Consider the following 14326-nt stretch of genomic DNA (forward strand, 5'->3'; position numbering starts at 1 on the left):
ACTCAGGTGTTTGACTTGATGAACTTAAGCACTGCTATGAAAGCTGTATATCTCTTCCCAATAAGCCAGTAAGCCAGCTGGTTACCTCTGACAGTTGCAATCCTTAGCTTTCAGGCTGTCTCATTAACTCAGTCCTCCCCTAATGACATTATCTCATCCTTCTGCATACAGTACAGTTATTCATAAGTCACTCATTTCTAACTGTCAGTAGAAACTGCTGCTTCTGCTTCTGAATCTTCCTGTGTAAGTTTGCATTTGCTTTGCATTCCCCCTGGAACATAAAGTACATTTGGAAATGTATCCTTCAGGACCCTTCTTGAAGATCCAGATTTATTTCAATGCTCCTGTAAACTGCCATGTAACGTTATGAATGGATAGCATGCATCACTGACACTTGTACTGCCTGTTATACTTTTAAAACACTCAAAGACATTTAAAATACACTTTGAATCCTAGAGATTATATATATGATAAATTTTCAAATCCTCAGGTTATTATTCCTTCACTCTTTCTCTATCATGCATTCTTTCCATATTGTTTCAGTATACTATCTCATCACTGTCTTGACTGAATCCTTGGGGTATTTCCCTGTGTGTTTATGCATCAAGTGCCAAAGTTGAGATTAGTGGCTACTTCTCAAAACACTGTCTTTTTCCACTGTTATCATGTTTCAGCGAGAAAGAACAGGACAGGATCAGCCCCTGATGTGTTTCTATAGTAATTCATCTGGAACAGAAGGTGAAAGAACTCTGGTTAGATAGCTTTGATTTAAATGTATAACTGTTTTTTTTTTAAAAGAAAGTTATGACCAAGCCATGTTTTGGTGGTGGAGGACATCCAGGTGCTTTTTGGAAGACCTCATATTCAAAGGAGTTTTGCCAACTTAAAAACTGGGAAAAAGCTTATTTCAGGAAGGAAAACATCATTTATTTATTTGTTTCAAGCTCTTGCTGGTTTGCCAGTTAATTAGGCTTCAGTTTTCAGTACCATAAATTTTTTCTTTCTTTCTACTTAATCTCATGTTTTTGTCAGGACTTCACAGAAATTTTGGGTCATGCTGTTTCATCCTTTCATGTATCATCCTCAGAAGATGATGTTACTTCATTGCAGCACACTAAAATGAGTCTCATTAACCTGTTTTATGTAATGGTTGACATTCAGAAGCAGTATTAGTTTTAAATTTTGAAACTCTGCCAAAATATTCAAGTGTGGATGTATGAAGTTGGGTTCCTCAAGCTGTAGCTGAATTTTCCAGATCAAAGCAACCTCATTAATAGTGAGCTCAGAGTCTTTAGATATCAAGGTAATAAAATTCTTGTCTTGCCCTTATAGTAAGTAGGTAGTTTGTATGTTCTGATAAAGTCAGAACAGTAACTGTTTTGAATTATTTATGAGGAAACTTCTTGACTATTCTTAATTTTTAAAATGTCAAAAAACTGTGTTAGTGTCAAATTTTAGATAAAAGATTCAACTCACCATTGAAAAATTTCTGTTGAAGTGTTGATGTCAGTAAACAGTAGTAGGCATGGGAGGATGGTTTACTGACTTATGCATTACATTCTTATGCAATGCATTTCTCCTGTTCACAGTTATCTGAATCCTGCTAATATCATAAATAGTCTGATGACATGACTTTTCTGTACAGCCTCCCAAAATTATAATTTTTAACCCCTGAAACCAACTCCTGAAAAATGTTTTCTGCTCCCCCACAAGTCCTTATCACAGGGGATCTCAGCTGGACTGTCCCTTTTGCCTACCCCATTCTGGTCCTTTTCACTTACATAGGTTTTCATCAGGCAAAATGTACATTTAATATACAATCCAAAACCAACCGGGAAGAGTAAAAATTGGCGCTGATTTATTTGTTTACCTTTCTGAAAGCAAAATTACAAACTACTGGGACACTTGCACTGGTTCAGCATCATCCCAAACATGCTGCTGCTAAGCTAGTCCAGGTCTCAAAGCAGTGAGAGGAGCACTGTGTCTGCAGGAGCGTCTGTCTGAGGATGGGAAGTGAATTTGGACAACAGACATCAAAGTTGTTGGGAAATGATGAAGTGACAATAAAACCAACCAAAATGGGTTTAATGTCACTAGGAAGGCTGTGTCATTTTTCTCTTTTTTTATCTCTGGCAGTGGGTAGTAGGCTGTGGGCATGGATGCTTCATTTCTAATAAGAGGATGAAAAGCGAGCCAATATTTAAAAGAATTATTAGGGAATAAGGATTCAAATGACATTTGAACGAAAAAGTGATTGTAATGAAAATGTTCCATTTTAGTGAGGGAGAGATTTAAAAGAACTTATGTGCTATTACTCTAGAAAACAAATGTCCTCTTTATTCTAGAAAGTAATGAACATTAAACAGAAGTTCCTAGTAATGGTTCAGTTTGGAAATGAGGTGCATTTGTTAAAAGCTTGTGCCAGGTTTTCTCCTCCAACTGATTGAGCCTCTAGCTGCCTATCACCATTGTCCCAAACATTTTTTCATGTGTACTCTGTTATTCTCTTGCTTGATGAAAGTGAAATCAACCACCACCATATATTTTACTGGGAGTTTTGGGTTTGTGTGGCAGGCTTTTTGGCAGCGGGGGAGGGGCTGCGGGAGTGGCTCCTGTGAGAAGCTGCTAGAAGCTTCCCCAGCTCCAGGTTGGACCTGCCGCTGGCCAAGGCTGAGCCGATCAGTGATGGTGATAGCGCCTCTGGGAGAACAGATTTAAGAAGGGGAACCTGCAGTGGGGGAGGAGATTAGAATGTGAGGGGAACCCCTCTGCAGACGTCAGTGAAGAAGGAGGCGGAGGAGAAGCAGAGGAGGAGGGGATGCCCCTGCAGCCCGTGGTGAGACGGCAGGCTGTCCCCCCCCAGCCCGTGGAGGGGAGCGGGGGAGCAGGTGCCCACCTGCAGCCCAGGGAGGACCCCACACTGGAGCAGGTGGATGCCCACAAAGATGGCCGTGACTCCATGGGAAAGCCCGCGCTGGAGCAGTTTGTGGAGGACTGTCTCCCGTGGGAGGGACCCCACGCTGGAGCAGGGGAAGAGTGTGAGGAGTCCTGTCCCTGAGGAAGAAGGAGCGGCAGAGACAACGTGTGATGAACTAACCGCAACCCCCATTCCCTGTCCCCCTGCGCTGCTGGGGGGGAGGAGTTGAGCCATGAAAGAGGGAGGGGTGGAGGGAAGGTGTTTCAAGATTCAGTTTTACTTCTCATTATCCTGCTCTAATTTGATTGGTAACAAATTAAATTGATTTTGTCTTTTTTCCCCAAGTTGAGCCTGTTTTTTGCCCGTGACCACAATTGGTGAGTGATCCCTCCCTGTCCTTGTCTCAACACACAAGCTTTTCATTATATTTTCTCCTCCCCATGCTACTGGGGGGGTAGGAGTGAGCAAGCGGCCTCGTGGTACTTCATTGCTGGCAGGGCTTAAACCACAACACTGGGTTATCAAAATATGGTGCTTAGCCAAGATTAGTGTAGCTTTCTAGAAAATTTATAGATATGTTATGTTTTCTGAATTTGTCTTTTTATCCTCTGAAACCATCTGAAATGTAAAATATCTAATATAATTTTTTATAAAACTATTATAAACAGAACAGAAAACAGTTCCCGTTTACCTTTCCCCATGCAGTTCTGATAAAAGGGAAATAAGTTTTTTTGCACAGCTCATTTGTACTATCCCTGACCAATGCTTATCTTTTGGGTGAATTAGTACATCAGAACTACCTTGTACAGTTGTACTGCAAGTGATTATGGAGAGAAAATGATATCAGGATTGCTTAGTTCACCAGTCTAAAAATCAGTGATGTCATTAATAAACTCAGGATAAACGTGCTCAGAAATATTTTAACAATTGCATTTTGGCTGTTTTGCTAGAAAGTGACTTCATTTGCAATTCTAACAATACAGAACATTAACAGCAGACAGTGAATATATTTCCATCCTGCTGTAGCAATAGTTTTACAGACAAATAGTGCCGAAAAGTAAAAGTTTCAGGGTAAATGTTATTTTATTAGTATCATCTGAAATAAGAAGAGCCTTCACATATAATCACTTTTCTTTGCCCTATGGGGCAATTTTAATCCCCCCCCATTTCAAATTTCCTTTTTTTTTTTTTTTTTTTTTTTTTTTAGCAGCTTATAATGAGAAAAGTATTCTGTAAAAACCTTTTTCTTGGACCACTTCTGTGACTGCAGGTTTTAAAATAAAAACCTGATTCATTGTCCATCCTGAGATTGTTCTTCTCCTACTAGCCACCAAAATTCTGGACGCATTTTGTCTTTTTTATTTTATTTTTTCTTTTTACATCATGTGTTTTGCAACTTGCCAGTGCTGGTGATGACACTAAGAAGGAAGGAGAACAGTTGACACCTCTAGAGCACAACAGGGATGAAACCAGGTGGGGATATTACATTTAGTTGATTTACCATCCTTGGAGATATTCAAAAGCCTTTTGAACATGGTCCTAGGCAAACATCTCTAGGTGGCCCTGCTTGAGCAGGGACATTGGACCAGATGACCTCCAGAGGTCCATTGCAACCTCAGTCATCCTGTGATACCAAATTTCTCTAAGTGCTAAGCTAAATTCTAAAAACCAAAGAATGATGATTATTATCACCATAGCTATTGCCTCAAAAACTTCATTTTTTCCTAGTGTAATTTTCTGATTGCTATTAATTTAATTGGCAAGAGCGTATATAGGATTCAACTGGATTCTAGGCTCAGGTCCATAGGTGCTGTGTTAGCATTAGAAGCTCTGTTCTGAAAAGCTGGCAGTGAAAGGCAGGTGATAGAGTGAAGTCAGGTATAGTCAGGTATTGTAGAAATGCACACATACGTACACACATAGCAATCATAAAAGGTACTTGCTTTTAAAGAAAATCTTTTTTTTTTTTATTTCAAGGACAGTATTTTAAGAAAAAAACATTAGTTTCCTACAATATCAACAAAATAAAAACCAAGGTTACTACTTTTCCAGTGATCAGAGCAGGAGACTGGAAAATAGGTGTGTGTTTTAGGGCTTGTGGCTCAAGAGTGTTAGAGTAAGACACTATTCTGCAAATCCCTGACACTCAGTTTTCAACCTATGAAAATGTTATGACCTACCATCCAACAGATTGATTATTGTTGGTGAGATGCCTTCGGATCTTTGCGTGAGACCCTATATATTTTCATTATTCTCCTTTTGATATGCAGCATAATAAGAGTCATGTAGGTACCATGTAAAAATTAGGACTTTTTTCCACCACTGAACCACTGAATGTAGCAGTATTCATAAAAGAAATCCATAGGGAAACAGTTTAGTAGCGATCAGCAGTTCTTTGATCAAAAATATCTGCTTCTCATTATGCAGAGATAAATTAAGAAAGCAAGCAGAGTCACCAGAAACAATTTGGAGCCAACATTAATCAAAAGCAATCTTAAGTTTCCTCTGAATTTTATCCAGCTGTGCTCAGTTTCAAGGCAGAGAAAAAGAGGAAAATAATAATATGGTACTCGGCAAACCAACTCATGACATTGTCTGTTCTTGTTTTCAACAGAGATGGAAGAAATATTCATTTAGTCTAACTAGCAAGCTTTTGGGTTGCACATTATGGAATTAGAGTAGATATTTCAGCTGGGAGGTACCTACAACCATCATCCTGTCCAGCTGCCTGACCACTTCAGGGCTGACCAAAAGTTAAAGCATGTTATGAAGGGCATTGTCCAAATGCCTCTTAAACACTGCCAGGCTTGGGGCATCAAACACCTCTCTAGGAAGTCTGTTCCAGCATTTGGCCACCTGCTCAGTAAAGAAATGCTTCCTAATGTCCAGTCTGAACCTCCTCTGATGCAGCTTTGAACCATTCCCACATGTCCTATCTCCGGATCCCAGGGAGAAGAGCTCAGCACCTCCCTCTCCACGTCCCCTCCTCAGGAAGCTGTAGAGAGCAATGAGGTCGCCCCTCAGCCTCCTTTTCTCCAAACTAGACAAACCCAGAGTCCGTAGCCACTCCTCATAGGACATGCCTTCCAGCCCTTTCACCAGCTTTGTTGTCCTCCTCTGGATGCATTCAGGGACCTTCACATCCTTCCTAACTTGTGGAAGGCAGTACTGAAGGTGAGGCCTCTGAATACAGCAGGATGATCACCTCCTTTGACCAGCTGGTCATGCTGTGTTTGATGCACCCCAGGACGCTGTTTGCCCTCTTGACTGCCAGGGCACGCTGCCGACTCACACTGAGCCTGCTGTCGACCAGCACACCCAGAGCCCTTTCTGCAGGGCTGATCTCCAGCCACTCACCTCCCAGTTCATACCTGTGCCTGGCATTACTCCATCCCAGGTGCAGAATCCAGCATTTGCAAGTTGTATCTAATTTTAAAATACTAATTTAGATGTGTGAGTTTTGTCATTATTGATAGGAAATCATGAATTCAAACAAATCCAAAATACAACAAACTGTCTTCTCCACACTGCGAATCATGTATTCTTGGGCTAAGGTTGAGGGACAGAATTGGCCAGCTGCATGAGCCGCTGACAGGTACTACTTGCCAGCACCACGCCTCAGCAGACTGCTCCTCTCCTCCTACCACAGCACCCTGCATATGCAGCATGCGCCATAACCAATACTCTTTTCAGGATCCTTGCCTTGTTTCTAGCTGTGCAGAGACTGCTTTTTACTTAACCCATATATCCAGATTTCTGGAGGAGAAACAGAAAACAAAAAGTTGAATCTTTTTCATGAGTTTTACAAAGTTATTGTTGGACAGAGAGCAAAACCTTACTGAAATAAATAACTCTAGAAAGCTTTCTGAAAATTTTACTTTCTCTGCTGCTTTTCTCCACTGCTTTTAAGCTTCTTTCCTCTTCGTGTCTGAGCTATCAAGGCCTTTCTTTCCACTTGTATTTCAAAGTGCTTTATACCTTTCTAATGCAGCCCCACTGAAAACGTACAAATGACCAAAAGAGGGGAAGCAAAGAAAACCAACTACTATGTGTGTATCCTTTGCACTAATCATGTATTTTTCTCAATTGCCTGATTCATCTATTTCCATTATCAGTTTTGGGGAGCCAATGTTGTTTTTTACATATTGCCTACTACACTGAGGTCTGGTTTATTTTACTAGGCACTGTCGTGGTTTAACCCCAGACAGCAACTAAGCACCATGCAGCCGCTCAGTCACTCCCCACCCAGCCAGTGGGATGGGGAGAGAATTGGGAAAAAAAACCCCTCACTGGTTGAGATAAGAACAGTTTAATAGAACAGAAAGGAAGAAAATAATAATGATAATAATAACAATAATAAAATGACAATAATAATAAAAGGATTGGAATATACAAAAAAAGTGATGCACCATGCAATTGCTCACCACCCACTGACCGATGCCCAGTTAGTCCCTGAGTGGCAATTCCCCCCATCTCCACTCCCCCCAGTTTATATACTGGACATGATGTCACATGGTATGGAATACTCCTTTGGCCAGTTTGGGTCAGCTGCCCTGGCTGTGTTCCCCCCCAACTTTTTGTGCCCCTCCAGCCTTCTTGCTGGCTGGGCATGAGAAGCAGAAAAATCCTTGACTTTTAGTCTAAACACTACTTAGCAACAACTGAAAACATCAGTGTGTTATCAACATTCTTATACATAGCACTATATCAGCTACTAGGAAGACAATTGACTCTATCCCAGCTGAAACCAGGACACTGTTGTAATAAACAAAATGCATAATATTAGGTGTGGGTGAGTGCTCTTCTGACGGGGAAAAAATTACACTGGATTGTTACAGAAATCTGAAGCAAACTGCTATATGATTTAGGATTTCTTAAGGAAGGGCAAATATCTGCCTCACATACAATCATTTTCACATCTCTATAAGCTCTACTATGCTTAGTTCTATAAAGTCACTTGTCTAATAGTAATTATTCCTGTCTTTATGTCATTGGTATTCCCACCGTCCTACCTGTTTTCTGTCCATGTTAAAAACAGTGTCTTGGGATGCTGCTGATTTTAAACAGGGGAATGCTTACTGAGTGAGAGAAGGCAATGGTGCTCCTTTGGTTCCTGTGAGCCAACCTATTAGCTGCTGACAGTCTTTATTGAATCAGTATGTGGCTTAAATCCAGAAATGAATTATAATGTAAGGTCAGAGTTATGGTCTCAGAGAAAAAACAATGTTAGTGCATTGACAGCTGTGATCAAAGCTGTTTCTAGTTCTCTCAGAGGTAGAAATCCCTAGGTGGCAATCAAAGGTTTCGTGGGTAGGAATTACAGACAGAATTCATAATGGGTTCCAACCAAAGTAAAAAAAGCTAAAAGCTACTACAAGTAGAATACTCTCTTGGTTAAGAACCAAGGCTCTGCAGGCTAATTTAAAACATTTCGTCCCCCAAACAAGCTAGCCACCCCAAAAGTCCAGACAAATACTGTGTTACAAAAAAAAAATTTACCTAATCATAGCACATTTAATATTTTCCATGCAGGGTATTGGATTGGGAATATATATATCTATCTGGTCATGTACTCATTTCCTCCATTACAGGAGTTTGTAATTTGTGAGGAGATCAAGCATACTAATTCTTATTTGTTTGATGGCCAAAGGAAATGTAACACAGTGCCAGCATTGGTTTAGAGAGCAGTAATTCGGTAGGTCAGACAAAAAAGGTTGAAGAAACTTTCTGGCAAAAATAGATAAGTCTTTCTGCTGTGTAGCAGTAACATGATTGTTAGTGCCTAAAATTTGTAGCAATGTCTGCTGAATCACTGCAGTTTAGGATGACCCAGTCTGACAGCTGTGACTACGTTTATGCATAAGAATGACTCCCTGATATGCTGCCAAGCAATGCTAAGATTAAGAGTCTTCTTTAATTTATGTGTAAATTTTGGTAGATTTATTACTGGGACCTGGCTGGAGTACAGGATGATAATTGCACAGTATTCCGGTTTGCTTGGCCTGACGCAGAGTATTTACTCCTGTGGAGGAGCACACGCAGTTCCTGCTGGGATCTCTGTAGGGATATGATGCCAACGCTTTGCAGGTCAAAACATTGGGACAACTCTGGGAGAGTGTTCTTGACAGCGTAAAATACTGGACATGCTGGCAGGTATCTTTGATCTGCTCTGACTGAGCTGGAACAGATTCAGCAGATGGATTAAGTTGATGGATGATATTTTTCCCATTTTTGTCTCCCCCCACAGTGATGCTCCTTCTCTGAGGTAAAGTGCTGGGGTTGAGCCGAAATGCTGTGTGCACAGGCTCAGTGTACATGAAGCTGCATGGGGTTAGGAAAGGAGGAGGGGATCGGTGCTGTTTGAACTGCTTCATGGCCACTCTGCTCTGTTGAAATCCTACATTGGTAAGTCTGATCGCACACCGAGATATTATCTGTCGGGTAATGGGACGCACAAGATAAGGGAGAGACCCCATTCCCATTCATTGCCCTTAAAACAGTCTGCTGCTTTGCCTAAAGGGTTAGAAATTATGTGATATTTGATGTTGTTCTACTTTTTTTGAATGTGTGTATCTTATGTGCCTTGAATGGTTTTTGGCAATCACTGTTCCACCTGGAAAATTGAGAGGATGAAAGAGAGGCTGGGCTGCTTTCTAGCCATGTTATTCTGTCCTGATACTGCCCACTGATGCTTCAACCATCCAGAGATTTGTCTGCCTTGTGATTACCTTGAGCTGCTGTAAGAGTATCAAGAAAATTTCTACCATCAGAAATGCTTTTATGCTATTCTGGAAACAGAATTATTTCATGTTATAGATGTTATAAGTTAAAAAGAAAATCTGGAAAAAGTTATACTAAAATTAATTTTTGAAAGTCATGATTTGAGTTATATGTGTGGATTATGGCCATTTATATAGTGACAATTCAAGAAGTATTTTACACCATATATGTGTACATACACATATGGTTTAAAAGAAAATAAGTGGAGTAAAAGGAATAAAAAAGATCCAGGTTCCAAAAATCTCACGGTAACATTTTACTTTTAATATTATTCATTTCTGTGCCATTCTTATTGTACCCTGTTTTGGTGAAGGAACATGTAAGCATTGAGTTTTGTCTACTGGTTGCTGTCATAGCAGTAATGAGACTAAGGAGGTCTGAAAGCCTTCAGGTTCTCCTTTCCCAAGCTGCGACGCAGACTGTGACCCCCTTCTCCTGAACTCAGGCAAGTAGGTATAGCTTGTTTTCCATGTATATAATTTTAACTTGCAAAGAAGGTAGCTGGCAAGATGAGGCAATGTGTGCAGCTGCACAGCATAAAGAAAGAAGCCCTAGGAGTGAGTGGACTGGATGTCAGCAGCGTGGAGAGGGGCATGACTCTGCCGCTTCAGTGTCTTATGCAGTGGAGTTACAATTGATTTAGGTCTATAAATTTGACTAGTGTATATTCTCCTGGATCACCCAACATTGTACATAGATATTCTTTGTCATTACTTGTCATTATAAATTATTATAGTCTGCTTCTGAAGGAATTTTCTCTTTTCTCTATTCTTTTGTAGATTTTTAAGAATGCTCCCTTTGATAAAGGTGTCCAAACTTTTTCAATCACTTTTGTTGACTTAGTCAGCAGTGTCCCTGAATTTAAATATTACACTATCTTTTAAAATACTGTAATATGAATGCTTTGAAGAATGTCCACACTTGTGTTTGTGCTACTTTAAAAGTAGACCAGAAGTTAAAACAAGGCAGGAGTCTGCCAGACAAGTCCTATTATTTTCTCTCTGCTCCCTCATTGTTATAAGCTCAGTAATTAAGTGGATCCATGCTTATTTATGAATGAATGTATCTGTTCTTTATCTCTGAACTGTTCAGTAATATCCCTTGTTTATATAATACAGTAGATATTTTCATATTGGGAGATGTTTTATAAAAGTAGGTGTGGTAGGCAAGAGTGGAAATACAGGAATATTTTAAAGGAAATATGCTGAAAAAATGTACACTTTTTAATAACATTTTGATGTACAGCTTGGATAGCTCCAGCTATGTTGTTTAAAACATGTTCTTCTTTATTTTATTATTAGTTGAATATATGGGTGATCATATCTTCTGTCTATCATGCTACAGAAACCTGTTCTAAATCACAGACTTTCAAATCGTTCCTGGTATCTTGCTTTCGGGGAAGTCCAGTATGGTGACTCTTACAGATGCATAGGTAACTATAGCTTTGCACAGCTCTAACTCCCCTGAAACTAGAAGGAAATTATCTCCAGCTTTCCAAGTGATCTAATGATTTCAATGCTTCTTTACCTTTGAAAAAACAAAAGTTACTACATTGGCCAACACAAGGCCTGACCAGTTTTTACTTATCTTGTCTTTCTGTCTCTTTTAGTCTATGTTGTTATGCAAGGAAGTGCAGATTTAAATGAGCTTCATTAGTAGAATAATAAGCTCCTCAGCCACTTTTTCTGCTGAGTTAAAGAAAGTAACGGCTGATAGGCATCAGCTTCAGTTCTTCTGTAGCAGTAGGCTTTTAGAAAGGCACTGTGAACAGCAGGGAAAAGGAAAGATATGCTGTTTACACAAATGGTACATTGTGGGGTTTTGGGTGTCGAGTATTTTCAGTCTCATGTCGTTTTTCCCCTCATGTCCCCTGACAAGGATAAGCTGACTTTATTTATGGTCTTTTTGCTGATATGTGCATTTAAATCACATGGAAACAGTTAATTCAGAAACATTTAGAGACATTCCTAAACTAGAGAGATTTTAAATGCTGGATAGGCACATGTTGTGTCTCTTTTTGTTTTTCCTGTCTAATCTTCATAATCCACAATGCATTGGATAACACTGAAAAATTGCATTAGCCAAACAATTAAAGTCATATGGCTAGAAGTGGCTAGGCTAGTGCTGAAAATAGGGAGATAAGGAATAGAGAGAACATAAAAAATAGGGAGATTCTTTGATAATCATCTTTAGCATTGGGAAAGTTACTAACACGAATCTCATTCACATTCTTCACATTCAAGAGCAGCTGTTATAAAAGAAATGGAATAGCAAGGAGTATTCAAAGTTAGTATGCAGACTGAGTTAGCTGACTTCATTGATAACATCAGCGTGTTATCAACACTTTTTGTCACAAATCCAAAACACAGCACCATATAAGCTACTATGAAGAAAATTAATTCTATGCCAGCCAAAACCAGTATAAAAGTTTAGGAAATCAGCTTCAAAATATAATTCCCAGTAGCAGGTAAAGCACTTAATTCACTGTGCAGTTATGTGAATCAAATGAGTGCCAAAAGCTGTGATCCCTAGTAGCTAACATGTTACATGCTACCATGCCTGTCCAAGTTGTTTGAAAGTGCTACAGAGCAGTGTGTGTTATACCTGGGCTTAGGTTCTGTGTGGAAATTGTAACCTTTAGTTACACTAATTCAGTGTAACTGCGATTTTGAATCACCCTCTTTTCTCAGAAACTTAAGTCATATACTTGGGTACAATGTACTAGCTAATGATGGGATCCCTTCCCCTTCCCCTTTTCCTTTCCCTTCTCCTTCCCTTTCCCTTTCGCCTTCCCCTTCCCTTTCCTCTCAGCCTCCTTTTCTCCAAACTAGACAAACCCAGAGTCCATAGCCACTCCTCATAGGACATGCCTTCCAGCCCTTTCACCAGCTTTGTTGCCCTCCTCTAGATACATTCAGGGACCTTCACATCCTTCCTAAACTGTGGAAGACAGTACTGAAGGTGAGGCCTCTCAATACAGCGGGATGATCACCTCTTTTGACCAGCTGGTCATGCTGTGTTTGATGCACCCCAGGACGCGGTTTGCCCTCTTGACTGCCAGGGCACGCTGCCGACTCACACTGAGCCTGCTGTCGACCAGCACACCCAGAGCCCTTTCTGCAGGGCTGATCTCCAGCCACTCACCTCCCAGTTCATACTTGTGCCCAGCTTTACACCACCTTAGGTCCAGAATCCAACAAAGAGTAGGATGACTTCCTGCAGATGTAAGAACCAAGTATCACATTTCACTTTGCGATACTTTATGTGCTTAAAGTGTCTTAACTTCATTTTTGTTCTTTTCTGTCCACTTATATTACTCTTTAATGGTGTCAATATTTTTTCAAGTGAAAAAAAAAAAGGTACACTTTATCTCATAGAAATATTTTTCTATTGATGGTAAATTATTTATGAAAGTCAAGAAGGCATTTTCAGGTTTTTTTCTTTTTCTTTCTTCAGATCTGGAAATAATTCATAGTTTAAATTTCTCATAGTTGTTCCTCTGGCTCCATAGTTACAAAAACTTAATGTTCCAAAGCCCAGTGGGAATTCCTGCTGCCCTTAGTCAGCATTTTAGCATCTATTTCTAAAGAGCTAGGATTGAGCTCACTATTGTCAAGAAATCCTCAGCACAAGAAGGATTTTCCCAATTTAACAAAGCACCCAAGTGTTTCCATTACTTTTGGACAAGTTAAGGAAACCTAATCACATGTATAAAGATCTGTAAATTCTTAGCAATCTGCGAGTGAGCAAAAATAGAAAATGTATCTATATTTTAAACTTAGTTGTATTGCTGTTGACATTTTGAGACTCTCAAAGCTTACTGCAACAAAAAACCAATGCCTACATCCTTAGCTTGATCCTTACAAAATGCTAGGATCAGAGGTGAACACTGGAGAAGACAGAGCACCATATGGTCCATCAAAGCATGCTGGGTGAGTAGTGCTGCTATCCTGGCAAAAGAGACATTAAGGATTGATACAGCTTGGGATTGCTAATACATCCTTAGGGTTCTGTTGTGCTGTCAATATGTACATGTAATTCCTGTTAATGCTAACGGGAACTATGCAAATATATTGAGATGAGACTAGGTTTTAGAAGAAAGTAACATTTTAATTTTAAGTCCACTGCAGACCTAAATTATTCAAAGAATGACAACCCTAAATTTCTCCTATTCTATATTTCTTTATGTATTTATTTCACTCTAGTGTTCCAAAATTCAAAACTGAGTCACTCTAAGAGAAGGAAGCATTATTCTTCCGATGTGTAGCAAAGAAAAGGAAGAGATTCCAAAGGCTGCCATGTTGTGGGAAAGTTCTTTAGAACACTTTCTTAGATTTAACCTTTTCCTTTAAAATAATTACCATAAAAGGAATTCTTAAAGATAGTGCTCCTTTTCCAGTGGGAATGGATTTACTGAAGACTTGCAAAAGGTATTTAAACATGGTAATGTTCCTTAAGGACAAGTGCTAAATAAACTAGACACTGTTGGGGATTGAGGAGGCTAGCAGTGCATTGCTGTTCTTCTACAGGTTCATTTGTCAAGTCAAGGAAAGTCAAGGCTTAGATGGAAAATTGATTTAGTTATCACAATTTGATCATAAAACATAGCATCATAGCAAGATACCATCC

The sequence above is a fragment of the Aquila chrysaetos genome, chromosome 4, assembly GCF_900496995.4.
Source record: "Aquila chrysaetos chrysaetos chromosome 4, bAquChr1.4, whole genome shotgun sequence".
NCBI classification, from domain to species: domain Eukaryota; kingdom Metazoa; phylum Chordata; class Aves; order Accipitriformes; family Accipitridae; genus Aquila; species Aquila chrysaetos.